This window comes from Oncorhynchus keta, unplaced genomic scaffold (assembly GCF_023373465.1).
Source record: "Oncorhynchus keta strain PuntledgeMale-10-30-2019 unplaced genomic scaffold, Oket_V2 Un_contig_24616_pilon_pilon, whole genome shotgun sequence".
NCBI lineage: Eukaryota > Metazoa > Chordata > Actinopteri > Salmoniformes > Salmonidae > Oncorhynchus > Oncorhynchus keta.
Window position 1 is genome coordinate 171882 of NW_026284007.1, and position 27328 is coordinate 199209.

Here is a 27328-nt window from a genome sequence, read left to right on the forward strand (position 1 = left end):
CAGCTGTAATCCATACGTTCTTTAAGGGGGAGAGGAAGTCATTCATGTCGACACTATAGAAATGGAGAGAGTAGAGAGAGAGAGAGAGTAGAGAGAGAGAGTAGAGAGAGAGCTATGGCTGTCTGTGTAACCAACAGGAGTCTCAGTGTAACTGAATGACTCAACTGGGAGGTATAAGGTTATGTGGTATAATTTATATTTTATAGCTCTCTCGGACTCACTAGCCTACTCCCGGAGTAAGTTGTTCGACGTCGTGCCATGTGGAAAGAGCCGGGAGATTCGGTGTAGAAATGATGGGAACTCCAGAACCCTGTCTGCCTTTCTCCCACTCTCACTACATTTTTTCTCTCTTTTTCTCAGTATTCCTCCCCTTTTCTGTAAGCCCACCACTGTAAAAAGTATACATTACTTAACATTTTACGCCAACAAGGTAATTCATATTTTTAAGTTGAAACAGCTAACACTTTTTACATTGCATCTCACTGAAGAGTTTTTTTTGTGTGGGTGTGAGAACCATTAGCCCACCTTCTAGTGCCTTGAGTGTCTTGGAGTAGACCCCTTTGGGCCACATGGAGTGATTTGAGTGTCTTGGAGTAGACCCCTTTGGGCCACATGGAGTGATTTGAGTGTCTTGGAGTAGACCCCCTTGGGCCACATGGAGTGATTTGAGTGTCTTGGAGTAGACCCCTTGGGCCACATGGAGTGATTTGAGTGTCTTGGAGTAGACCCCCTTGGGCCACATGGAGTGATTTGAGTGTCTTGGAGTAGACCCCCTTGGGCCACATGGAGTGATTTGAGTGTCTTGTGGGCCACATGGAGTGATTTGAGTGAGTAGACCCCCTTGGGCCACATGGAGTGATTTGAGTGTCTTGGAGTAGACCCCCTTGGGCCACATGGAGTGATTTGAGTGTCTTGGAGTAGACCCCTTGGGCCACATGGAGTGATTTGAGTGTCTTGGAGTAGACCCCCTTGGGCCACATGGAGTGATTTGAGTGTCTTGGAGTAGACCCCCTTGGGCCACATGGAGTGATTTGAGTGTCTTGGAGTAGACCCCCTTGGGCCACATGGAGTGATTTGAGTGTCTTGGAGTAGACCCCCTTGGGCCACATGGAGTGATTTGAGTGTCTTGGAGTAGACCCCTTGGGCCACATGGAGTGATTTGAGTGTCTTGGAGTAGACCCCCTTGGGCCACATGGAGTGATTTGAGTGTCTTGGAGTAGACCCCCTTGGGCCACATGGAGTGATTTGAGTGTCTTGGAGTAGACCCCCTTGGGCCACATGGAGTGATTTGAGTGTCTTGGAGTAGACCCCCTTGGGCCACATGGAGTGATTTGAGTGTCTTGGAGTAGACCCCCTTGGGCCACATGGAGTGATTTGAGTGTCTTGGAGTAGACCCCCTTGGGCCACATGGAGTGATTTGAGTGTCTTGGAGTAGACCCCCTTGGGCCACATGGAGTGATTTGAGTGTCTTGGAGTAGACCCCCTTGGGCCACATGGAGTGATTTGAGTGTCTTGGAGTAGACCCCCTTGGGTCACATGGAGTGATTTGAGTGTCTTGGAGTAGACCCCTTGGGCCACATGGAGTGATTTGAGTGTCTTGGAGTAGACCCCCTTGGGTCACATGGAGTGATTTGAGTGTCTTGGAGTAGACCCCCTTGGGCCACATGGAGTGATTTGAGTGTCTTGGAGTAGACCCCCTTGGGCCACATGGAGTGATTTGAGTGTCTTGGAGTAGACCCCCTTGGGCCACATGGAGTGATTTGAGTGTCTTGGAGTAGACCCCCTTGGGCCACATGGAGTGATTTGAGTGTCTTGGAGTAGACCCCCTTGGGCCACATGGAGTGATTTGAGTGTCTTGGAGTAGACCCCCTTGGGCCACATGGAGTGATTTGAGTGTCTTGGAGTAGACCCCCTTGGGCCACATGGAGTGATTTGAGTGTCTTGGAGTAGACCCCCTTGGGCCACATGGAGTGATTTGAGTGTCTTGGAGTAGACCCCCTTGGGCCACATGGAGTGATTTGAGTGTCTTGGAGTAGACCCCCTTGGGCCACATGGAGTGATTTGAGTGTCTTGGAGTAGACCCCCTTGGGCCACATGGAGTGATTTGAGTGTCTTGGAGTAGACCCCCTTGGGCCACATGGAGTGATTTGAGTGTCTTGGAGTAGACCCCCTTGGGCCACATGGAGTGATTTGAGTGTCTTGGAGTAGACCCCCTTGGGCCACATGGAGTGATTTGAGTGTCTTGGAGTAGACCCCCTTGGGCCACATGGAGTGATTTGAGTGTCTTGGAGTAGACCCCCTTGGGCCACATGGAGTGATTTGAGTGTCTTGGAGTGTAGACCCCCTTGGGCCACATGGAGTGATTTGAGTGTCTTGGAGTAGACCCCCTTGGGCCACATGGAGTGATTTGAGTGTCTTGGAGTAGACCCCCTTGGGCCACATGGAGTGATTTGAGTGTCTTGGAGTAGACCCCCTTGGGCCACATGGAGTGATTTGAGTGTCTTGGAGTAGACCCCTTGGGCCACATGGAGTGATTTGAGTGTCTTGGAGTAGACCCCCTTGGGCCACATGGAGTGATTTGAGTGTCTTGGAGTAGACCCCCTTGGGCCACATGGAGTGATTTGAGTGTCTTGGAGTAGACCCCCTTGGGCCACATGGAGTGATTTGAGTGTCTTGGAGTAGACCCCCTTGGGCCACATGGAGTGATTTGAGTGTCTTGGAGTAGACCCCTTGGGCCACATGGAGTGATTTGAGTGTCTTGGAGTAGACCCCCTTGGGCCACATGGAGTGATTTGAGTGTCTTGGAGTAGACCCCCTTGGGCCACATGGAGTGATTTGAGTGTCTTGGAGTAGACCCCCTTGGGCCACATGGAGTGATTTGAGTGTCTTTGGGCCACATGGAGTGATTTGAGTGTCTTGGAGTAGACCCCCTTGGGCCACATGGAGTGATTTGAGTGTCTTGGAGTAGACCCCCTTGGGCCACATGGAGTGATTTGAGTGTCTTGGAGTAGACCCCCTTGGGCCACATGGAGTGATTTGAGTGTCTTGGAGTAGACCCCTTGGGCCACATGGAGTGATTTGAGTGTCTTGGAGTAGACCCCCTTGGGCCACATGGAGTGATTTGAGTGTCTTGGAGTAGACCCCCTTGGGCCACATGGAGTGATTTGAGTGTCTTGGAGTAGACCCCCTTGGGCCACATGGAGTGATTTGAGTGTCTTGGAGTAGACCCCCTTGGGCCACATGGAGTGATTTGAGTGTCTTGGAGTAGACCCCCTTGGGCCACATGGAGTGATTTGAGTGTCTTGGAGTAGACCCCCTTGGGCCACATGGAGTGATTTGAGTGTCTTGGAGTAGACCCCTTTGGGCCACATGGAGTGATTTGAGTGTCTTGGAGTAGACCCCTTGGGCCACATGGAGTGATTTGAGTGTCTTGGAGTAGACCCCTTGGGCCACATGGAGTGATTTGAGTGTCTTGGAGTAGACCCCTTTGGGCCACATGGAGTGATTTGAGTGTCTTGGAGTAGACCCCCTTGGGCCACATGGAGTGATTTGAGTGTCTTGGAGTAGACCCCCTTGGGCCACATGGAGTGATTTGAGTGTCTTTGGAGTAGACCCCCTTGGGCCACATGGAGTGATTTGAGTGTCTTGGAGTAGATCCCCTTGGGCCACATGGAGTGATTTGATTAAATGAGAATAATTTGCCCTAAAGGTGTCTTTCCTGCCTTCCTCCCCTCCAAAAACTACAGTGGAAGAAATCAGATATGACAAGATAAGTGGTGTCCCATGAATAATTCCTGAGGAACTGAAAAGTAGCATGTTGACTTTGGAATTATTTGCTTGAGTGTCTAACCCAGTCAGGGACAATGTTATTTTCACCTGAATCGACTTTTAACGATTCTCTCTCTCTCTCTTCCTTTCTTCTTCTTTACCCCAACAAAACTTTCAGTTTTGAACATGTCTCTAAGCACTCATCATCATTATGCCACTTACAACCATGAGTTCCATCTGTCCTATGGAACCAGTTTAAAGAGTAACAGTATCAGATGGGTTGTGTCTAAGTTAGGGCCTGTGGTTTCAACACATGATCTGGTTGCTGGTGTTAGTGTTAGTAGCAGTGGTAGAGGCCCACGTGTGAATCTCCCAGTCAGACACCCCAGGGAGTCCGTCTATAGGTGTCTGTTAAGGGAAGGATTCAGTGGAAGCTGCTTCAGGCTTTGTGTCTTCATGACTTTATTACTTGCCTGATGTCTCATTTTCATATGAAGGTTCAGTTCGTCTTAAGCAATGTTTTTGTTGTAATTTGGCTCCTCCTCAGCTTTTGTAGAACCACAACATTTCACATTGACAACCTCCTTCAAATGAAATTGTATGTGTCACATGTGCTGAATACAACAGGTGTATACATTTTCCCGTGAAATGCTTACTTACGAGCCCTTTCCCAATAATGCAGTAAAAAAGTAAGAAAAATTAGCTAAATTTAAAAAAAAGAAATATTAACAAGAAAATAACAATAACGAGGCTATATACAAGGAGTACTGGTACCGAGTCAATGTGCAGGGGTACGAGGTAGTTGGAGTAATTGAGATAATATGTTTCAGTCAAGCTATATCTGCTTGAACATGGAATGATAATGATTTAGTACGATGCTGATCTAGTATGATGCTGATCTAGCACGATGCAGATCTAGTACCATGCAGATCTAGTACCATGCAGATCTAGTACCATGCAGTTCAAGTACCATGCAGATCTAGTACCATGCAGATCTAGTACCATGCTGATCTAGAATGATGCAGATCTAGAATGATGCAGATCTAGTACCATGTTGATCTAGTACAGTGCATATCTAGGACGATGCTGATCTAGTACGATGCAGATCTAGTCCAATGCTGATCTAGTACCATGCTGATCTAGTATGATGCAGATCTAGTATGATGCAGATCTAGTACCATGCAGATCTAGTACCATGCAGATCTAGTACCATGCAGATCTAGTACCATGCAGATCTAGGACGATGCCTTTCTGTTTTGTGTCTTATTCTCTCTCTGTGACTCAGAGCTGCTTGAAGCTTTAGTTTATCTAACAGGAAATGATCGGGTATATTTATATTATATTTCCACTCACAGTTGCTTTCAAAGAGAGCTCTACATTTCTGAATGACGTAATTATGACTATGCAATGAATTACGCCGCGCACATCATTTTTTATATCTCGCACATTAATTGGGCCCCTCAAAAGGTTGTGAGAGTGGTGAAAAGCTATTTTTATTAGGTCCAGTTCAAGCCTTACAGCTGGACAGGGAATTGAATTCGCGTTGGGGCAGTACTGTAGCATACGGCAGTAACTCAATAAGACTGATTGGATGAAATTCAATTGAAAGCTTCCTGCTGGGATGAGGTCCGGTGACAACACTGACAAATATACCCTGTATGTCTCTATAATTACGCCTATATGATTAAATATATGCAACATGTCTTATGTTGTATGACTATATACTTACAATTTAGTATCGTGAGGGGTCTGAGTGGGGAGGGGAAAACTGAACATTTGCTGTTATTGGCAGAGAGGTTTGGAACTCCCTTTATTATTGGTCTATTCACTAATTAACGCAAGGTGACGTCACCACGGAAGGCCAAAACTCCATCCCACCAAAACAGTCTTCTCAAACAGTTCTTACGTTATCATCATTTTCAAAATTGTACAGCAATATTCTAAAAATATATGCACTGAGTGTATAAAACATTATGAACAGCTGCACCTTCCATGACATAGACTCACCAGGTGAAAGTTATGATCCCTTACTGATGTCACGTGTTAAATCCACTTAAATCAGTGTAGATGAAGGGGAGGAGACCGGTTAAAGAAGGATTTCTAGGCCCTGAGACAATTGGGACATGGATTGTGTATGTGTGCCATTCAGTGAGTGAATGGGCAAGACAAAATATTGAATTGCCTATGAACGGGGTGGTGTGAGTGTGTCAAGAACTGCAACGCTGCTGGGTTTTTCACACTCAACAGTTTCCAGTGTGTGTCAATAATGGTCCAGACCCCAAAGTACATCCAGCCAACTTGACACAACTGTGGGAAGAATTGGAGTCAACATGAGCCAGCATCCCTGTGGAACGCTTTGGAGACCTTGTAGAGTCCATACCCCCGACAAATTGAGGCGGTTCTGATGGCAAAAGGGGGTACAACGCAATATTCAGGTGTTCCTAATGTTTTATTCACTCTGTGTATATACCTATATTTACAATTCAATATATTTGCCATAAATGCCTATATATTTACAATGTTATGTATTCAATAGCCTATATCCACATTTTCATGGCAGATATCCTCAGGCAATCAGGAGAATATACAGTCCCTTCAGAAAGTGTCCATTGCCCTTTGACTTATTCTTATTTTGTTGTGTTACAGCCTGAATTTAAAAAAAAAAAAATTTTTTTCTCCCCTTCACACAGTACCACACAGTGAAGGCTCCTCAGAGGAGGAAGTGGAGGACCATTCTCCTCAGTGAATTTCATAAAAATTGAAACGTTAACCATAAAAAAGTTATCCTTTTTAGATAAAACTATACTAAATATAATCACGTCACCAAACAATTGATTAAAACACACTATTTTACAAAGAAGGTCTACACTAGCCTCAACAACCCTCTGTAGGGTAGCACCATGGTATAGCCGGAGCAAAGCTAGTTTCCGTCCTACTCTGGGTACATTGACTTCGATACAAAACCTAGGAGGCTCATAGTTCTCAGCCCCTTCCACAGACTTCCACAGAAATTATGACAACTTCCCGAGGATGTCCTCCAGCCTATCAGAGCTCTTGCAGCATGAACTGACATGTTGTCCGCCCAGTCAAAGGATGAGATAATTAATATAGTTCTGAAAGCATAAACTACAGCTAGCTAGCACTGCAGTGTATAAAATGCGCTGAGTGGTTTACTCAAAGAGTTGAACAGTTTTGAACAAATTAATTTATATTTATTCCAAAATGAAGGAGAGAGAAATGAAGAGATTTTGTAATTTTGTTTTCACTTACTTAGCTTGCAAATGCAGCTAGCTAGTTTAGCCGACCTAAACACCCTGCTCAAACAGAGGGATGCTATATTAGCTAGCTGGCTATGACTATCCAACACAACACTGGAACTCTACCAAGTCAAGATACGTTTTTGGTATTACTAATTTATTGCCACCGGGGCCCGCCGGTGTAACCGCTTACTGACTGTACAGCACACCAACGTTACTGTATGTTTGTACGGGTTTACTAACATGTTAGTTATATTAGCTATGCTGACTATGACGTCACTTTAGCTAAAATGGTGCCAACGATGTAGGCTGTTGTGTGGCGTGGGAAGTTTTTTTTCGCCTGGTCACATAAAACTGATGTGTTGTGCATTGAAGTCCACAAGTGAAGGGACAAGGTGAGAGAAGGAGAGTGCATAGAAGGAATACAGTGTGGCTGCTATGAAAGTGGACTGTGTTTACGGGTGATCAGGAGTGTATTCATTCATTCTTAAACGGAAGCAAAGCATACCTGAATTTGTCCAATAGAAACTCTCATTTGCAACTGTTGGAATAATGATTACACCCTAGATCAGCTAGATGCAGGCAAGAGTGTGCAAGGCGGTATTGAATGTCACTGTCTGTCCATGTGTCACTGTCTGTCGCCTCAAATTTGTCTCTCGACCTGTGTGCACCTACGTTGTGAACTTTCATTCATAGGCTAAGTTGTAGCAAACTCATGATGGGTACAGGGAAAATTAGAGTATCATGTAGTAGCCTAAACCTATCACTGTTACATTGAACTGGGTGAATGGAATGTGAGTGACAGTCATCCAATATGCTGTAATAGAAACAAGGCCCTGCTCTGACCGACACTGCTAATCCATAATGACAAAGTTAAAAACAGGTTTTAGAAATGTTAGAAAATGTATTGAAAATGAAATACAGAAATATATAATTTAAATAAATGTTCACACCCCTGAGTTAACACTTTGTAGATGCACCTTTGGCAGCAGAGATTACAGATCTGTTACTGTTTTAAAGTCACGAGTGGCCTCATGGTGAAATCCCAGAGCGGTTTCCTTCCTCTCCAACTGAGTTAGGAAGGACTCCTTTCTTTGTAGTTAGTGTAATTAATAACTTTTCCATGGTCAATGTCTGCTTTTTTATTTTTACCCATCTACCATCTCTGCAAGGCATTGGAAAACCTCTCTGCTCGACTGAGGGTCCTTACATATAATTGTATGTGTGGGGTACAGAGATGCGGTAGTCATTCAGAAATCATGTTAAACACTATTATTGCACACAGCGTGAGTCCATGCAACTTATTATGTGACTTGTTAATCACAATTTGACTCCTGAACTTATTTAGCCATGATAAAAGGGTTGTATACGTATTGATTCAAGATATTTCAGCTTTTCATTTTTAATACAATTGTAAACATTTTCGAAAACATAATTCCAATTTGACATTATGGGGTACTGTGTGTAGGAAAGTAACACATCTCAATTTAATACATTTTAAATTCGGGCTGTAACACAACAAAATGTGGAAAAAGTCAAGGGGTGTGAATACCTTCTGAAGGCTCTGTACGACATCCCCATATGCAGTTGGAATTGATGACCGAATATTTCACAATCCTTTGTACTGTAACTTTACAATACATCACCATGAACCTGGCTGACACGTTTGAAGTCGGACCCCGTGATTATAGGTAATAAGGTAATAATTATCATGGTCATAATCATAGTAATTAAGCAGTCTAAGAGTGATTAGATTTCTGTCTGTGTTGTGATCCCACTCTCCCATTTTTCCTGTTTTGGGACGATATTTAGGGTGGTATTGGGTAACTTCAGTTGCGAGGACAGGAAATGGGAGTGGAGGTGTGTTTTGAGGAACAAGGCTGCTTGGGGATAGTGCTGACGGGTAGTGTGTACTGCCGGGAGGGGGACACGAGAGGAGCGCCTTCATCTCAGACGACTCCTTTCATGGGACTTTGCATTCCACCAAGGCAGAGTCAGAGAGAGGCACAAGACGAGACATGTCGCCCTACTCCCCCTCCCCCATTTCCAACCCCTGTGCTTCCCCTCTCCCTGTGACCTTAACATTTATCAAAGAACCCCATGCTGGAGTTCCTCTCAGCATCTGTGCCCTGCTGGCGAGAGAGACCCACGTGCACTGAGACACACACGTGCACGCACACACACACACCGTCCCAAGCTGTTTTAAATATGTGACTCTGCGGAGGGAGGGCTGTCCTTGCTGATCCCCCTCGGGGGTCTGAGGATTACTACAACCCCCCACTTCACTCTCTCTCTCTCTCTCTCTCTCTCTCTCTCTCTCTCTCTCTGTCTCTCTCTCTGTCTCTCTCTGTCTCTCTCTCTGTCTCTCTCTCTCGTTTCTTTATTGTACCTCCTGTCACTTCATCCTATTCATTTAACCTTTCATTAGTGTCTGCAGACAGCCTCTGTGTCTAGTGGATGGCGTAGGAACAATGCCAAAAAAGCCCCACTGTTAGTTATTAGATTCTTTCGTCCCCCGTTTACCCCGGCAACCCAATATTAAGGAAAGAGACAGAGATAGAATGTAAATAAGAAAGAGAAGGAGAGAAAGTGGGGAAAGAGAGGGGGTGGAGAGAGAGAGATAGAGAGGGGGAAAGCGAGGGAGAGAAAGTGGGGAAAGAGAGGGGGTGGAGAGAGATAAAGAGGGGGGTGGAGAGAGAGAGATAGTGAGGGAGAGAAGGGGAAGAGGGGGTTGCGTGGTTATGGCACCAGCCCATCTCCCCGGGTGCAGCATGCAGCAGGCCCCTTCTGGACCTGTCAAGGACATGTGCCACATGTTGATAGCACACAGGACCCAAAGAGAGAGAGAGAGAGAGAGAGAGAGAGAGAGAGAGAGAGAGAGAGAGAGAGGTACAGAGAGGGGGGAGAGAAGGACAGAAAGAGAGAGGGGGAGAGACAGAGAGAGAGCGGGGACACAAACACAAAGAGAGAGAGGGGTTTGAAGAGAGAGGAACACATAGAGAGAGAGAGAGAGAGAGAGAGAGAGAGAGAGAGAGAGAGAGAGAGAGAGAGAGAGAGAGAGAGAGAGAGAGAGAGAGAGAGAGAGAGAGAGAGAGAGAGAGAGGACAGCAGGCAGGGTTGGCTTGGTCTGGCTGCTGCCGTGGCTCTGGAGGAGTTTACTGAAAACACAAACAGTTAGTGCTGGAATTCTGTTTTTAATGGGCAGAGGAGGGGACAGGACAGAAGGACCCGGGCTCCCTGCTGCTCTCATCCCTGCTTCTCTCTCTCTCTCTCTCTCTCTCTCTCTCTCTCTCTCTCTCTCTCTCTCTCTCTCTCTCTCTCTCTCTCTCTCTCTCTCTCTCTCACTCGTTCTTCCTTTCTGTCTTTCTCTGTTTCTCACTCTCATTCTGACTTTTTCTTTCTTTAGTTCCCCTCTCCCTCTCTCTCTTTCTCCCTCTCTCTCTATCTTCCTCCCTCTCTCTCTTTCTCCCTCTCTCTCTATCTTCCCCCTCTCTCTATCTTCCCCCCTCTCTCTCTTTCTCCCTCTCTAGTCTTCCCCTCTCTCTCTTTCTCCCTCTTTCTCTCTATCTTCCCCCCTCTCTCTCTTTCTCCCTCTCTCTCTCTATCTTCCCCCCTCTCTCTCTTTCTCCCTCTCTCTCTCTATCTTCCCCCCTCTCTCTCTTTCTCCCTCTCTATCTTCCCCCTCTCTCTCTTTCTCCCTCTCTCTCTTTCTCCCTCTCTATCTTCCCCCTCTCTCTCTCTTTCTCCCTCCCTATCTTCCCCCTCTCTCTCTTTCTCCCTCTCTATCTTCCCCCCTCTCTCTCTTTCTCCCTCTCTCTCTCTATCTTCCCCCCTCTCTCTCTTTCTCCCTCTCTAGTCTTCCCCCCTCTCTCTCTTTCTCCCTCTCTCTCTCTCTTCTATCTTCCCCCTCTCTCTCTTTCTCCCTCTTTCTCTCTATCTTCCCCCCTCTCTCTCTTTCTACCTCTCTAGTCTTCCCCCCTCTCTCTCTTTCTCCCTCTCTATCTTCCCTCCTCTCCCTCTCTCTCTTTCTTCCTCTCTCTCTTCCCCCCTCTCTCTCTTTCTCCCTCTCTATCTCCCCCCTCTCTCTATCTTTCTCCCTCCCTATCTTCCCCCTCTCTCTCTTTCTCCCTCTCTATCTTCCCCCCTCTCTCTCTTTCTCCCTCTCTCTCTATCTTCCCCCCGCTCTCTCTTTCTCCCTCTCTAGTCTTCCCCCCTCTCTCTCTTTCTCCCTCTCTCTCTCTATCTTCCCCCCTCTCTCTCTTTCTCCATCTTCCCCCCTCTCTCTCTTTCTACCTCTCTAGTCTTCCCCCCTCTCTCTCTTTCTCCCTCTCTATCTTCCCTCCTCTCCCTCTCTCTCTTTCTTCCTCTCTATCTTCCCCCTCTCTCTCTTTCTCCCTCTCTATTTCCCCCTCTCTCTTTCTCCCTCTCTATCTCCCCCTCTCTCTCTTTCTCCCTCTCTATCTTCCCCCCTCTCTCTTTCTCCCTCTCTATCTTCCCCATCTCTCTCTTTCTCCCTCTCTATCTTCCCCCCTCTCCCTCTCTCTCTTTCTCCCTCTCTCTCTTTCTCCCTCTCTATCTTCCCCCCTCTCCCTCTCTCTCTTTCTCCCTCTCTCTCTTTCTCCCTCTCTATCTTTATCTTTCTCCCTCTCTATCTTCCCTCCTCTCCCTCTCCCCCTCTTTCTTCCTCTCTATCTCCCCCCCTCTCCCTCTCTCTTTCTCCCTCTCTATCTTCCCCCCTCTCCCTCTCTCTCTTTCTCCCTATCTTTCTCCCTCATTTTCTCCCTCTCTATCTTCACCCTCTCTTTCTTTCTCCCTCTCTATCTTCCCCCCTCTCTCTCTTTCTCCCTCTCTATCTTCCCCCCTCTCTCTCTTTCTCCCTCTCTCTCTTCCCCCCTCTCTCTCTTTCTCCCTCTCTCTCTTCCCCCCTCTCTCTCTTTCTCCCTCTTTCTCCCTCTCTCTCTTTCTCCCTCTCTATCTTCCCCCTCTCTCTCTTTCTCCCCCTCTTCTCTCTTCCCCTCTCTCTCTTTCTCCCTCTCTATCTTCCCCCTCTCTCTCTTTCTCCCTCTATATCCCCCCCTCTCTCTCTTTCTCCCTCTCTCTCTTTCTCCCTCTCTCTCTTTCCCCCTCTCTCTCTTTCTCCCTCTCTTTCTCCCTCTCTATCTTCACCCTCTCTTTCTTTCTCCCTCTCTATCTTCCCCCCTCTCTCTCTTTCTCCCTCTCTATCTTCCCCCTCTCTCTCGTTCTCCTCTCTCTCTTCCCCTCTCTCTCTTTCTCCCTCTCTATCTTCCCCCTCTCTCTCTTTCTCCCTCTATATCTTCCCCCTCTCTCTCTCTTCCCCCTCTCTCTCTTTCTCCCTCTCTCTCTTCCCCCTCTCTCTCTTTCCCCTCTCTCTCTTTCTCCTCTCTATCTTCTCCCTCTCTTTCTTTCTCCCTCTCTATCTTCCCCCTCTCTTTCTTTCTCCCTCTCTATCTTCCCCCTCTCTCTCTTTCTCCTCTCTCTCTTCCCCCTCTCTCTCTTTCTCCCTCTCTCTCTTCCCCCTCTCTCTCTTTCTCCCTCTCTCTCTTTCTCCCTCTCTATCTTCCCCGTCTCTCTCTTTCTCCCTCTCTATCTTCCCCCTCTCTCTCTTTCTCCCTCTCTCTCTTCCCCCTCTCTCTCTTCCCCCTCTCTCTCTTTCTCCCTCTCTTTCTCACTCTCTATCTTCACCCTCTCTTTCTTTCTCCCTCTCTATCTTCCCCCTCTCTTTCTTTCTCCCTCTCTATCTTCCCCCCTCTCTCTCTTTCTCCCTCTCTCTCTTCCCCCCTCTCTCTCTTTCTCCCTCTCTATCTTCCCCCCTCTCTCTCTTTCTCCCTCTCTATCTTCCCCCCTCTCTCTCTTTCTCCCTCTCTATCTTCCCCCCTCTCTCTCTTTCTCCCTCTCTCTTCCCCCCTCTCTCTCTTTCTCCCTCTCTATCTTCCCCCCTCTCTTTCTTTCTCCCTCTCTATCTTCCCCCCTCTCTCTCTTTCTCCCTCTCTCTCTTCCCCCCTCTCTCTCTTTCTCCCTCTCTATCTTCCCCCCTCTCTCTCTTTCTCCCTCTCTCTCTTCCCCCCTCTCTCTCTTTCTCCCTCTCTATCTTCCCCCCTCTCTCTCTTTCTCCCTCTCGCTCTTCCCCCCTCTCTCTCTTTCTCCCTCTCTCTCTTCCCCCTCTCTCTCTTCCCCCCTCTCTCTCTTTCTCCCTCTCTCTCTTCCCCCTCTCTCTCTTTCTCCCTCTCTATCTTCCCCCCTCTCTTTCTTTCTCCCTCTCTATCTTCCCCCCTCTCTCTCTTTCTCCCTCTCGCTCTTCCCCCCTCTCTCTCTTTCTCCCTCTCTCTCTTCCCCCTCTCTCTCTTCCCCCTCTCTCTCTTTCTCCCTCTCTCTCTTCCCCCTCTCTCTCTTTCTCCCTCTCTCTCTTCCCCCTTTCTCTCTTCCCCCCTCTCTCTCTTTCTCCCTCTCTCTCTTCCCCCTCTCTCTCTTTCTCCCTCTCTCTCTTTCTCCCTCTCTGTGTCTTCCCTTCCTTCTCCTGTATTCTGCCACTTTAAAAGAGTCATTTTTCTTTATGGTGCGTAGCCTCGTCATAGGACCACTTTATGAAAAGCAGCAAACTTCAATACCCTGTCTGAGGCTCCTAAAATCTATAGAGCTTTCTCTAACAGGGCCCAAGGCCTCGACCTGGCTTACATTCACCTGGTGTAGTTAGGAAAGACATACTATACATTATGGATATGGGAAGATGATACATTTCAGACTTAAGATAAAGAAAACCACATTTCCAATATATTTGGATTAATTCTGAGTTTTAGTCTACATTTCATTCACTACAAAGTTACAGGGGCGGCAGGTAGCCTAGTGGTCAGAGAGTTGGGCCAGTAACCCAAAGGTTGCTAGATTGAATCCCCGAGCTGACAAGGTAAAAACCTGTCATTCAGCCCCTGAACAAGGCACTGTTCCTAGGCCGTCATTGTAAATAAGAATTTGTTCTTAACTGACTTGCCTAGTTAAATAAAGGTTTAATTAAAAGAATATATATTTTTTTAAACCATTCCCCCTGGCATATGAATTCCAACTTACGAATCACATGATGATAACGTCTTTGTAGAGAAGCCTGGTAGTGTTTCCTGTTGACATTACACCGGCATCCTTGATAAGGAGTCTAACTAAACTTGATGTGTCTCTGTGTATAGCTCAGTCAGTACACAGACAGCCTCCTGCTCCATCTATACATTAGGATCACACCACCCAGACTGTAGTAGGGAGCCATCGGTCACTCCCAGAGGGGGCAGTGAATCGCTCGCCTGTCACAGGAGTTTTGGCCGGCACACACACATGCACATACATATGCACGGACACACACAGAAGAAAACGTGTGCACATGCACAAGAAAATGTGTACACACACACACCTAAAGACAGGGAGGGGGCAACATATTTCGACTTGACCAGAGTCTATCACACAAGGGTCCTGATGAAGTCCATCTCTCACTCCTGTCAACCCTCTCCACCCCATTCCCTCCTTCCCTCCTTCCCTTCCTCTGCGGCCACCACTCACTCTGAGACTTTAATCCACATCCTGTCCCTTACTTAAAGCCCTGGCCAGCAGGACTTTCTCCCCTCCTCTGTCATCCTCCTTTCCTTTTGCCGAGAATCTGTCTGTCCACCCCTCCGCCCTCTCACCACTCTCCTTTTCTCTACCTCTTCTCTCTCTCTCTCTCTCTCTCTCTCTCTCTCTCTCTCTCTCTCTCTCTCTCTCTCTCTCTCTCTCTCTCTCTCTCTCTCTCTCTCTCTCTCTCTCTCTCTCTCTCTCTCTCGCTCTCTCTGGGGCAGTAATTGATAGTGATGCTGCTGTGTCAGTGCTCTAGCTCTCTCTAAGCATCTCTGGGCAGTCTCTCTCTGATTGTGATGCTGCTGTGTCCAGTGCTGTAGCCTACTAAGCATTCTGGTCAGCACTATGCTAGAGGTGTGTCTCTCTCTCTCTCTCTCTCTCTCTCTCTCTCTCTCTCTGTGGTGCAGTAATTGTGTGTGTGTGTGTGTGTGTGTGTGTGCATGCTTGTGTGTGTGTCTGTGCGTGTTGAAAATGTAAGGGCCATTTATTTGCGCAGAACCCCAGTCTCAGCTGTGGTATGTGTCCTCGACAAAGGAATGCATACCATGGTGTTTGTTGTTCCTTAGTTTAGTCGTCCTCGCATGTAAAGAATTTCCCAAATCAAGAAGTATTTGAAAATAACTATTGTTGTTATCTAGAAAGTCATGAATGATTTTAAGAGCTATAATTTAGCCTCCCCCGTTTGCAGAAGCAGTCTGGGTCAGATACTATACATGAGCATTTGAATATTTGTTTTAATTCTGTAATTGACTGTACTGTGTGTCTGTGGCTTATCATGTCTAATTTAATGGTCTATAAAAAAATCAGTAGAGCTATAAACGATCTAGTATAATAAACCATCTATAAACACATCTATACCTATTTTCCATGTTTATCCTGAATAACCAATGCAGTACGTATATTTAGGTTATCTCTTGTGTCTCCCTACCCCAGCATCAGGTAACTGTGGCAGAGTGGGCTGAGTGTCGGCGTGTGTGAAGTGTAATTGCTACAGGAAGAGGAGGGGAGCGTCTCTTATCTAAGCCCCTCCCCCGTCCACACAGGCCTGGTATTTATTACCCCCTCAGTAATCACTTTGCGCTCCCTCTTTTGATAGACCGTTATTGCTCTAACTACTCGGGGTCCCTATAGGAATTTGCAGGCCCTCCAGTTTTATTAGACAAAGGCCCTCATTATTCAGACGGCGCATTAAGACCACCATTAGATCCACTCTCGCCCTCAGTCCACTGAGTCGCCCGCCGTATCCCGTTGCAAGACACTTCATCCCGTACGTTGGGCACAGAATGCACACAAGCAGGCAGCCACACACACATATGCACACACTGAGAATATTATTCGGTCATGGTAGCGGTCCCTTGTAACTCAGTTGGTAGAGCATGGCGCTTGCAACGGCAGGGTTGTGGGTTCAATTCCCACGGGGACCAGTATGAAAATGTATGCGCTCACTACTGTAAATCGCTAAATGACTAAAATGTCAATGTAAAATATAGTCCAGTCACTACAAACAGAAGTAAAGATGTAACTACTGTCCTACAGTGACATCAAAATGACTGTTGTCGGGTAAAGAAGATGAGTTTTAGAGACTCAGATGTGGTTTGTTATTTTCTTTTGGCTTCTTCATTCTGTTTGTTTCCCCACTCGGAGGCGGTTAGGCTTCGTCATTGTGGCTTTCTCTCTCTCTCTCTCTCTCTCTCTCTCTCTCTCTCTCTCTCTCTCTCTCTCTCTCTCTCTCTCTCTCTCTCTCTCTCTCTCTCTCTCTCTCTCTCTCTCTCTCTCTCGTTCCTTCGTTCCGCTCCCTCATTCTTATGGCAGCAGCCAATGAGCACTCTTCCCCGGGGATACGAAAAAAAAATAAATAAACACAGCTTGTGGTAGAGACAGAGAGAGAGAATAAGCGTCCTCCGTTCCTCCTCCACCTTCACTCCCCTCTCCCTCATTTCCTGTGCCCTCTTTTTTTAATTTCTTTGTAGCCACCTGTGTGCGTCCAATATGGCCGCCTTTCTTCACCGCAGCTAATCGATGGGCTCTTATTGGGTTTGACTGTTTGGTCCAATATCTCATGGCCTCATCGCAGGCCGCCCCGGGGCCGGAGGATCCAGACTAATAACTCTAGTCAGTCTCAGGGGACTCGGTTGAGATCCAGAGATGAGGAGGGAGAGATGATTAGTACTGAGATGTTATGTAGCTGGAGTTCCAGACCCTCTAACACAGAGCAGAACATTATCATCCCCCTAAAGAAATCTAGCATCGCAATCCTCATACATCTTAATTGTGTCATTTGGCTACCATGGTGACACATGCTAAATCATTCATTCTCCCCCTCTGCTGTAAATCCAATCCAAGACATGTTCCTGTAACAGGGACTCTCTGGCAAGCCTTCATAAGTCACTATAGTGAAGTTGGCAGGGAACAGAGGCTCTGTAGACTGTAGGAGGGAAACATATGAGGAACACATAGAAACCAATATGTTTCCTGTATGTTTGTCTGTAGTTGTCGCGGGTCGATGGGCCCAGGGCCGCAGAGCCACGCTTCAATATGATGTCTGTTAAATCTGAAGAAAGAAGGTGGTTTGTTTGGACTGTAGCCTGTGGCTGTTGCTCAAATGGCATCCTATCCCCTATATAGTGCACTACATCTGACAAGGGCCCATAGGTCTCTGTCAGTGCACTAAATAGGGAATAAGGTGTCACTTGGGATGCTGCCAATGAATCCTCGATGCACTTTGAAGGTAAATGGAAGTCATGGTCACTCTGTGGTATGGTACACATAAACCCTGTACACACTGGCATTCTGTATTGCAGGGATATATTTAAGCAATAAGGCCAGAGGAGGTGTGGTATATGGTCAATATACCACGGCTAAGGGCTGTTCTTATGCACAACGCAACGAGGAGTGCCTGGACACAGCCCTTAGTCGTGGTATATTGGCCATATACAACAAACCCTCAAGGTGCCTTATTGCTATTATAAACTGGTTACCAACGTAATTAGAGCAGTAAAAATACATGTTTTGTTGTACCCGTGGTATAATGTCTGATATACCACGGCTGTCAGCCAATCAGCATTCAGGGCTCAAACCACCCAGTTTATAATGAGTGTTGCAGTGAATACACACTTCCACTGAGAATTTGGCATAGTCCTTGATACTGTCCCACTCCTTATGCAATGGTTGGGACTGTTGTACATTGTTGCACTATGTAAAGTATGTGCATATCCAGGGCAAAAATAATACATCTCAATTGGGACTGGTGAACTGCTGCACTGCAAACTGAGTTCGTACTTATCCGTATAGTCTACTGTATACTGACTTAACACTTGTATTCATGGCAGTAAGTGTGCCATTATGCTGTAGGTGGAAGAATGTGCCCATTTGTGAGTCACGGGCTGAGATTTTTTTCTGAATGAAAGAGATTATCCCCCAGTCTCTTAGCCACACACACACACGCACGCACGCACGCACGCACGCACGCACGCACGCACACACACACACACACACACACACACACACACACACACACACACACACACACACACACACACACACACACAAACTTAGCTCAGTAACATACCTGACAGCTGGGACAAACCACTAGTTTGAGTGAAGTGAAGGCAAAACAGAGGTGAAACGAGACCAAATGAATTTGCGAAGGGAGAGTGCCACTTCAGCGTAAAGCTGTCATTACCACGGCTAGCGTACTCCCTCATAAATAGTTATAATGAGCTGCTTTCAGCAGCCAAATCATTCTCTATGTAACATGATGTAACGGGAGAGGAACAGTCCTCTTCTTGCTCTGATGTAACCAGAGACGGTCCTCTTCCTCTGCGTCTGGCTGCTGATTTGATTCAAAACAGATGGAGTTTATCTGCAGGATTTTTTGGTCATGTTTTAATTTTCAGAAGATCCCACTTCTGCCACCAACATGATGGTTCAATGGTTGACTAATACAGTAGCTTGGTGTCTGATATTCTATACCTTCTCCCCTTTCTGTTTTGTTGGCGGTACATGTTTGTTTGTTGCGAGTTTTCACTTGTAAATCTTTTTCTCGTTCTCCATGGCTATTTGGCTTGAGTTCGCAGCGCAGTTGCATTTTATAAGCCAATGAAAATGTCAGGCACATTTCTCAGAGTGAAAAATACCATTTTGTGACAAACTGTAATCTTATACTTCAATGCGTCTTGTCTGTGTAGCACTGAGTAAAAACTATGATTATGGGTGCAGGGTTTAAATGGCTGGTGTGTCTGTGTGTCTGTCCCTCTATTTGTCAGGAAGTGGCAGGCTCAAACCCATCACGGAGGTCATATGTCACCGCTTCATTGGCTAGGTTCAAGGACTTACTCTTGAACCTAGGTGTGCATGTTCATGAATGCGTTTGTGGATTACCAGCACAGAGTAAACGGGAGAATTGAAAGGCACCAAACACCCAACAACACAGTAACAACCAGCAACACACAGCAACACAACAACACCCAACAACACCCAACAACACCCAACAACACAGTAACAACCAGCAACACCCAGCAACACAGCAATACCCAGCAACACAACAACACCCAGCGACACAGCAATACCCAGCAACACAACAACACCTAACAACAACACAACAACAACAACACCCAACAACACCCAACAACACACAATAACACCCAACAACACAGTAACAACCAGCAACACCCAGCAACACAGCAATACCCAGCAACACAACAACACCTAACAACACACAACAACAACAACACCAGCAACACACAGCAACACCCAGCAACACAGCAATACCCAGCAACACAACAACACCTAACAACAACACAACAACAAACCCAGCAACAACACACAACACAACAACAACACAGTAACAACCAGCAACACCTAGCAACACAGCAATACCCAGCAACACAACAACACCTAACAACAACACAACAACAACAACACCCAATACAACACCCAACAACACCCAACAACACACAACAACACCCAACAACACACAGCAACACCCAGCAACACAGCAATACCCAGCAACACAACAACACCTAACAACAACACAACAACAACAACACCCAACAACACACAACAACACAACAACACAGTAACAACCAGCAACACCCAGCAACACAGCAATACCCAGCAACACAACAACACCTAACAACAACACAACAACAACAACACCCAACAACACACAACAACACCCAACAACACAGTAACAACCAGCAACACCCAGCAACACAGCAATACCCAGCAACACAACAACACCTAACAACAACACAACAACAACCAGCAACACCCAGCAACACAGCAATACCCAGCAACACAACAACACACAACAACAACACAACAGCAACACCTAACAACATTACAACATTTACATTTAAGTCACCCAACAAACACAGCTAACTTAACCAGCAGCGACCCAGCAACACAGGTGCATTCACAACACATGACACAGTGGAACAACACAACAACAACATCTAAAACAACACTTTAACAAGAAGGAACTTTATCCTAACAACACAGTAATTCCTTAAAGAGGTAGGGGTTTCAGTGTCTCCGGAGCAACACAACATTGACTAACAACAACACAACAACAAGGGAGTTTGTTCCACCATTGGGGGCCAGAGCAGCAACACAACAACTGGGCCAGCGGGAACAGCAACTTCCTCAGTGGTAGGGAGGCAACAGGCCAGAGGTGGACAACAACACAACAACCCACCCAACAACACACAACACACCCAACAACACAGTAACAACCAGCAACACCCCAACACAGCAATACCCAGCAACACCATGGTCTAACAACAACACAACAACAACAAAGCCAGTGGACACAGCAACACCCAACAACACGCAAGAACAGGGACACAACAACACCCAACAACGGGCACTGCGGCGTTCTGGATGAACACAACACAAGGGGTTTAACAACACAGGCAGCAAGCCCAGCAACACACACCGAGCAACACAGTAATAACAACAACGGGAGATGACAAGTGCCCAGCAAGGACCTGCGCCAACTTCCCAGCAACACAGCAATACCCAGCAACACAACGGATGTTGTAACATGAACCAACAACAACAACACCCAACAGCCCTGACAACACCCAACAACACAGGGTAACAACCAGGAACACGCCAGCAACACAGCGCTCTGGGAGCAGGACACAACAACAACACGTGAACAGATCAACAACACCAACAGTCCTACAACCCGGGAGGAAGAGCAGCAACCAGCAACACCCAGCAACACAGCAATAGGTGGTGAACCAACACACCACAACAACACAACAACCAGACATGCAACAGCGATTACGCCACCTGGTCAACACCAGCAACAAAGCACAACATTAATTGTGTAACGTCTGCAACAAAACAATAGGAGAGACCAACAAGGTTATGACAAAGCCAACACAACTTCACAACAGCAACAACACCCAAGGGCCTAAACAGACCCTGGGGGACACCAGTGGTGACAAGCCCAACACAACAGATTCTCGCCACGCCACCTGGTCCAACACCAATCACAGGACGCAACAACAATCACAAGCAACACAACCGCACAACGGAGATGCCCAACTCAAGGGTGGACAGGAGGATCAAAACCCAACACACAATCACAACACCCAACAACACCCAACAAAACCCAACACAACAATCACAAGCAGTGCAGCCCTCCATACAGAGAAACACAACAATCACAAAACCAACAACACAACAATCACAACACCCATCAACACCCAACAGCCCACAACACCCAACAACACCACAGCAACACCCAACAACACAACAACACCTAACAGCACTCCCTCAGCTTATCTGTTATACAGGAAATACACTAGGATCACACTGACTAGTGGCGTCTTTCCTTATTCTGGATGATAGTGAATATTGGGTAACACTTCATTTGAACTCTATGTCATAACAGTGTCAAAGTATAGTCATAAACATGACTAATAATGGTCAGTGGTGGGCCAGGCTGAATTCAGGAGCTAATATGATTTTGTACTGTACCCTCTCAGTTGGTATTGTTGACTGGGTCTGGTTGATTGGGTCCAACCAGACCAGTCCAGACAGGAGGTCTGGAGGGAGACAGTTTAGTGGACTGTAGTCTATGTCCCAACTGCCAGAAATATTCAGTCAACCCCATGGGCCTGGAGAGAACCCAGCCGTTCAACAGTAAATCCACACACACATACTAGTCACGCTCAGCCACATGGTCCCCTGTGTGTGTGTGTGTGTGTGTGTGTGTGTGTGTGTGTGTGTGTGTGTGTGTGTGTGTGTGTGTGTGTGTGTGTGTGTGTGTGTGTGTGTGTGTGTGTGTGTGTGTGTGTGTGTGTGTGTGTGTGTGTGTGTGTGCGTGTGCATGCGTCTGCGGTACGGGGAACTTGTGTCTGTCTTCACGTCACAGGTAATTGCCTCCTATTCACATTGGCAAAACACACCAGACCCTCCTCACATGATATAGTAGGAAAATACTGTATGTAGCCTACAAACACTCTCCATCACTGGGAAAGGCAACATTGGCTAATGTTGAGAATGGTGTGAATTAAAGTGGTACTTTCTGTTCATTACAAAACAAATGGCACCTTTTGACTGCAATTAGCCTAGAGAACATCTTTACCAACTACCAACAATGTCATTTTTCATCCGTTTAATGCCTCTCTTTGATGTGTTTTTAAGTAGGCTTTACACTGGTGCAGATTTCACAGATGACAAAACGTCGTCCTATTCGTCTACAATGTCTCTTCAATATCTTTGTTTATCGTCATTCTGGCTATAACATCCTTAGGTCACGTGGCCCATTGCCAGTCTGGGCCAGTCTGGGTAGTAGTCGGGGGGAATAGGGCGGCCATGATTTCTGAAAACATACACACATTTCTATGTTATAGTCTGCACTTGGCTCCCAGACTTTTCTATCCCCTTAATCCTCAAATTAATCAATTAAGCTATATTTAAGAAAATGTGCTATAATGATCTCCAATTACACTTTTTGGACCAGATAACAATGTGTCTTCAAAGCCTCTTCAAACCCTTGCATTGCTAGGTTAAATGCTAACACTAAAAGATAACACAGCTGCATTGGCAATAGACTGCATCACTAACTGCAGAAGGCGAAATGCTATCGCTACAAGCTAACATGGCTGCATTGTCTGTAGTCTCTGTATGACTAACTGCAGAAGGCGAAATGCTATCGCTAGAAGCTAACACGGCTGCATTGTCTGTAGTCTCTGTATGACTAACTGCAGAAGGCGAAATGCTATCGCTAGAAGCTAACACGGCTGCATTGTCTGTAGTCTCTGTATGACTAACTGCAGAAGGCGAAATGCTATCGCTACAAGCTAACACGGCTGCATTGTCTGTAGTCTCTGTATGACTAACTGCAGAAGGCGAAATGCTATCGCTACAAGCTAACACGGCTGCATTGTCTGTAGTCTCTGTATGACTAACTGCAGAAGGCGAAATGCTATCGCTACAAGCTAACACGGCTGCATTGTCTGTAGTCTCTGTATGACTAACTGCAGAAGGCGAAATGCTATCGACTAACTGCAGAAGGCGAAATGCTATCGCTAGAAGCTAACACGGCTGCATTGTCTGTAGTCTCTGTATGACTAACTGCAGAAGGCGAAATGCTATCGCTACAAGCTAACACGGCTGCATTGTCTGTAGTCTCTGTATGACTAACTGCAGCAGGCGAAATGCTATCGCTACAAGCTAACACGGCTGCATTGTCTGTAGTCTCTGTATGACTAACTGCAGAAGGCGAAATGCTATCGCTAGAAGCTAACACGGCTGCATTGTCTGTAGTCTCTGTATGACTAACTGCAGAAGGCGAAATGCTATCGCTAGAAGCTAACACGGCTGCATTGTCTGTAGTCTCTGTATGACTAACTGCAGAAGGCGAAATGCTATCGCTACAAGCTAACACGGCTGCATTGTCTGTAGTCTCTGTATGACTAACTGCAGAAGGCGAAATGCTATCGCTAGAAGCTAACACGGCTGCATTGTCTGTAGTCTCTGTATGACTAACTGCAGAAGGCAAAATGCTATTGCTATAAGCTAACACGGCTGCATTGTCTGTAGACTCTGTATGACTAACTGGAGAAGGCGAAATGCTATTGATAAAAGCTAACACAGCTTCCTATGGCTGGATACTGGCCCCTTTAATTTCAAAGGTAGACTTTGGGAGTTTTCTCCATCTGTTACTTTGCTTGCAGTTATATTTAAGTAGCTTGTCTGTTTTTTTAAGGCCTGTGGATTTCATGTTTCACGGTTGTGGTTTCTGACCAGGTCTGCTCTTCAAAGCTAACCTTGGCTAACCTTGCTAGCCAGGAAGTTGACTTTGCGTGTCTCGATCTTACTTGACAAAGCGCAGTAAGTCAAACTCACTCTCTGCTCTGGATAGTGTAACTATTTCCGTTATTTTCTTGGTTACAAATTAAGAAAAGGTGGAATTCCTAAATAACATTGTGCCTCTTGTAGCTACAGAACACTCGTAACTTTAGTAAAGATACTCGTTTTTGTGAGGACTGTATCTGAATGCTCTCTTTGGGTCAAGTTGATTTCATCATGTACTTCAATTATACAAATGGTATACTTTCATACTTCTTGTTCCTAAGGCTAGTGTCAAATTGCTTTTATTATGTTGCTACAAATGAGATAAGGGTGGAACTGCTAAAAATGTCTATTAGGCTTCTCAGAGCATTGGGGAGAGCTCCAAACCGTAGAGTGTGGGCGTGTGTGTGTGTGTGTGTGTGTGTGTGTGTGTGTGTGTGTGTGTGTGTGTGTGTGTGTGTGTGTGTGTGTGTGTGTGTGTGTGTGTGTGTGTGTGTGTGTGTGTGTGTGTGTGTGTCCATACATGTGTGTGTAGAGTATCTGAAAGGCTCTTTCAGCAGGACCATGGTGACTTGATGGTGTTTAGCCCGTCCTCCCCACCTCTCCTGGGAATTGTCTATGAGGCAATCCCAGTTGTCCCTCTCCTCTCCCCTCCTCTCCTCTCCTCTCCTCTCCTCTCCTCTCCTCTCCTCTCCTCTCCTCTCCTCTCCTCTCCTCTCTCTCCTCTCCTCTCCCTCCTCCCCTCCTCTCCCCTCCCCTCCTCCTCTCCTCTCCCCTCCTCTCCTCTCCTCTCCTCTCCTCTCCTCCTCCCCTCCCTCCTCTCCTCTCCTCTCCTCTCCTCTCCTCTCCTCTCCTCTGCTCCGCTGCATCCATATAGCACTAATGATTATGGAAGTGGACAGTTTTTTAATGCAGTAATGTCATCAGTGCCGCCATTTGATTGCAGGTCCAATGCACTTGACGGCGCCCGCAAATGCATCTAATGCATCTAATGCCCACCCTCTGCAGAGTAGTCCAGTGGATCCATATTCAGAACACACAGCAGAGGTTGGTTAGGTGTGTGGAGCCTCACATTTTGGAGTGTGTCGTCATGGGTTCTGGTTTGTGTCAGACACCCATACCATTTGACATTTTCTACGTTTGAAGTCGTACTTAAGAGCACTAACTCCAAATGGCATCCAAGTGTCTCAGAACTGCAAAGAAGCATAGATTAGCCTTTGTTTATTTTTCGTGGTTGGGATTCGGGCAACCCTAGGGGCTGTCACTGGCTTCCACCAAAAGCCAGATCTACAGCAGAGAATCTAGAAATGGCTCCCTGCTTTAATTAAAATCTCTCTTTCTCCTTACTTGCTAGACTCATAGTTTAGGAGACCATGGCAACCCAGACCCACAATGCCCTGGGGGTGCCCTCTCAGCCATGGCTTTGTCTTTGGCTGCATCTGAAATGATACCATATTCCTTATGTAGTGCACTACTTTTGACCAGAGCCCTACATTCAAAGGTAGTGCACTATATAGGTAATAGCATGCCACTTCAGACCCACCCCTTGTCCAGTGAGGGTTCAGGGAACATGTCACCTGACCCAGTCAGGCCAGGGCCCGGTCAGTCAGTCATCCGCTGCGTCCTCGGTCCTCACAGTCCAGTGGAGCGCCCCTCGCCCTGGTGCGGCTAAAACAACACGCTGCAGCCAGTTTGAATAATACCCGGTGCAGGTTGTATAAGGGACTGAATGGTACACACTCACACACACGGTGGACATGTGGGGTCTGGACATGAGGCGACGAGGTGTACGACGAGTGTTTGTGCTTATGTTTTTATGTCTACGTAGTGGTACACGTCATGCACAATATGTATCGTTATCCGAGTAACTTCGAGGGTATGTGAGAATGTGTGTATTAGAATATGTGCGACTTTGCGTACGAGTCTGTGTGGGTGGGTGTTGGTAACGGTATGTCTGGGGACCTACCACCACAGTCCCCGATGCTCCCACAGAACACATCCCAAGACCCTCTCCCCTCTCTCTCCTTCTACATCCCTCTATCCCTCTCTCTCTCCGCCCGTCTTCCCTTCCTGCAGTTCATATTTCAGTTTGCTCGCAGGTCCGTGCCAGACGGAAATTTGCTGAGGCTGCAGGAGCCCCCTCGGAGGCCACACGGAGGAGGGACAGGAGGGGAACAATCGGGCCCAGTCCTCCCTCTCTCTCTCTCTCTCGTTCTCTCTCTCTCTCCGTCTCGCTCTCCCCAGCCTGCCAGGCTGCACAGGTCCTCAGGGTGACTCGCTGTTGGCTCAGGACACAAAATCCCCCCCCGAATACCTCCCCCCACCCTGCTCCTCCTCTCCCTCCCTCCTTCCCTCCCTTTAACTCCCCGGGGTGGGACGGTGAGGCCATCCAGTCATACGCTGTCCATCAGCGTGTGTTTACTCTCGATGTGACAGGGCCGACACATCTGGAGTGCATATTCAGGTTCCCTCTCTCTCTCTCTCTCTCCCTCCCTTCCTCTCTCTCTCGCTCTCTTTCTCCCTCCCTCTCTCTCTCTCTGTCTCCTCCCCTCTCTCTCGCTCTCCTCAGTGCCACTAGGCACATTCCGCCAGATCATTTCAGCCCCCGTTGTTATGGCGATTGTCTCTCCCCTCCAGTGATTTTCAAGTTGCATGACAGAAATTGCTGGAGCTAACCAGGAGTGCAGGGGTGTGCAGGGGGAGGTTAGGGGAAAGAGGGCGAACGGGAGGAGGAGGGGGACAAAAGTCAAGGGAGATCAGGAGAGAGGAGAAGAGGAGGAAAGGAGGGGGGTACATTTTTTTTTCTTCTTTCAGAGAGCAAACTAATTACAGTTTGAGTTCTTCCATTCTTCCCTCTCTCCGTTCAGACACCCTGGCTTGTGGTCTAATGAAGTGACACTCTTTTTCTCTCTCTCTCTTTCTCTCTCCCCCCTTTGCTCTCTCACTCATCTTTCTCCCCCTTCCTTTCCCCTAACATTCCTGTGCTGGTGTGTGACTGTGACGGCTTGTCATCTCCCTGGAATGTCCTTCTCTCCCACCTCGTTCCCTGTTTCACGTGAAGCATTCCTTCCTGGGTTTCCGACCCTCACACTCACTCACACACTGAAACGCTAGCTCTTTGAAAACGTGTGCGTACCAACCCACACACACTCACCTCAACTCCTCTTACACACACTGAAACGCTAGCTCTTTGAAAACGTGTGCTAGCAGATGGTGTCCATTCGGCTGCATTCTTACCATTGGCTGGGGTCCACAACAAGCAGAGAGATCCACAGATCTGTTGTCACGGGTTGTTTCTCAACTGGAGAAAACTCCGTGTTGCCTTAGGAAAACGGGACCATTTAGTGTATTCTGGTAGACCAGAGGAATTCTCA

General features: G+C 47.0%; 1 non-coding gene across 1 annotated transcript; it reads left to right on the forward strand.

Moving 5' to 3' along the window:
- The first annotated feature begins 15988 nt into the window (after positions 1–15988).
- trnaa-ugc (transfer RNA alanine (anticodon UGC)) lies at positions 15989–16063 on the forward strand. The gene has a single exon. It is a non-coding gene; the product is annotated as a tRNA-Ala (tRNA).
- The last annotated feature ends 11265 nt before the right edge of the window (positions 16064–27328 follow it).